Below are 2,027 nucleotides of genomic sequence, written 5' to 3' on the forward strand. Positions count from 1 at the left end.
AAAAAAAAAAAGAATCACTCATTTGTCTGAAATTTTCATTGCTGATTTTTTGGCTAATTCTGAAGGTCTTTGGTAAAGGTTGAAATCAGAGCAATTCCTTCAATAGTGCCTTGTTTTTCAAAACGTCCGTTCTCCCTTTCTGGCCAGGAATTATCTCTGCCCCCACCAACTGGTAGGAATACCTTTCCAAAGACCATAAATGTCTTGTTTGGTCACTGATAAACATCTACAACCATTTTCTTTAAATCAGTGTTGGAAAAATCTTCTCAGTGCTCTCTGTCAGTGCTTATAGCTCATTCTTAAACTCTTTTTTTTATTTCTTTTAAAGACAGGGTCTCACTCTGTCGCCCAGGCTGCAGTGCAGGGGTGCGATCTCGGCTCACTGTAACCTCCACTTCCTGGGTTCAAGCGATTCTCCTGCCTCAGCCTTCCAAATAGTTGGGACTACAGGTGCTTGCTAGGCTAATTTTTGTACTTTTTGGTAGAGACTGGGTTTCACTGTGCTGGCCATGCTGGTCTTGAACTCCTGGTCTCAAGTAATCCGCCTGCCTTGGCCTCCCAAAGTGCTGGGATTACAGGCATGAGCCACTGTGCCAGGCCAGATTTATAACTTTTTTTTTTTTTTTGAGACGGGGTCTTGCTGTTTTGCCCAAGCTGTTCTCAAATCCCTAGGTTCAAATGCTCCTCCCTGAGCTGCAATCTCCTGAGCAGCTGAGATTACAGGCATGCCCCACCACGCCCAGCTACCTTTACATATAACTTAGAAAAATAAAAGCTAAAGAAGGCCAGGCGCAGTGGCCCACACCTGTAATCTCAACACATTGGGAGGCTGAGACACGAGGATTACTTAGTTTAAGAACAGCCCTGGCAACATAGTGATACCCCATCTCTATAAGAAATATTAAGAAATTAGTTGGGCATGGTGCCACGTGCTTGCAGTTCCAGCTACTTGGGAGGCTGAGGTGGGAGGATCACTTGAGACTAGGAAGTCAAGGCTACAGTGAGCCATGGTCGCACCACTGCACTCCAGCCTGGGCAACAGACCAAAATCCTGTCTCAAAAAAAAAAAAAAGCTAAAGAAAATGATGTATGGTTTGAACATCCATTTCACCTCCAGGTAACCTTGTTTTCAACCCTTTTACTGTGAGCAACAGCTATCCTTATATGCAGTATTTACCAAGTGTAAGGCACTAGTCTAGGCATTTTATATATATTAACTCAACCTTCATAAACAACCTATCAGGTAGACAGTATCAGTATCCCCACCATTTGACTGATGAGCAAACTAAGATTCAATTTCAATCGGTCACAAAGGTAGTAATGACAGAGCCAGGAGTGAGTCCAGAAGTTCTGACTCTAGAGTCCTCATTTTTAATAATGCCACCAAACTGCATCTAATGAACTGCATAAAATGGAATCCTTTAACAAAACAGGTTTTAAAACTCCAGAAAACAAACCAGTTTCTTTCTTCCTACTGTCCCCTCCTCACGAAATTTACAGTTCATTACTATTCATTTTCAAATTTTACTTTTAAATACAAAGTCTTGTTATAACACCTGGAAACTGAAAGGTGTAAAATAAGTTCTCCCAATAAAACTACAATAATTCCCCCACTTAAGGTCTTATAAGAATAGGTATTTAGATTGAATATATAATATAGTCATTTAGATTTAAGGATTTTCAACTCACTATGAAACCTGAATTTCATTTCTTTAAATATTTAAATTTAAAATTATACAAATTAACAGTTTTCCCTTGCTTTTAGAAGAAAATACACATTGGAAAACTAAAAACCATATTGATACCCTAAGTATAGGAATGATCCTGTACTGAGATCACATCTACTTAAATAATACACAACTTTTGAAACAATGTAACACGGAGAATTATTACGATACAATGTTAACCAGAAAAAGAAAATTAAAGTTGTGCTACACAAACAACTTTTTAAAAAAAAAGCCGGGCGCGGTGGCTCAAGCCTGTAATCCCAGCACTTTGGGAGGCCGAGACGGGCGGATCACGAGGTC

The 2,027-nt window shown here is 39.8% G+C and overlaps 1 protein-coding gene across 4 annotated transcripts in view; it reads right to left on the reverse strand.

Annotated features, from left to right (window-relative positions):
* Positions 1-2,027, reverse strand: part of TP53BP1 (tumor protein p53 binding protein 1) — a 111,605-nt gene that overhangs the window by 66,859 nt on the left and 42,719 nt on the right. The window lies entirely within an intron of this gene.

The sequence above is a fragment of the Colobus angolensis genome, unplaced genomic scaffold (assembly GCF_000951035.1).
Source record: "Colobus angolensis palliatus isolate OR3802 unplaced genomic scaffold, Cang.pa_1.0 Scaffold199, whole genome shotgun sequence".
Lineage (NCBI taxonomy): Eukaryota > Metazoa > Chordata > Mammalia > Primates > Cercopithecidae > Colobus > Colobus angolensis.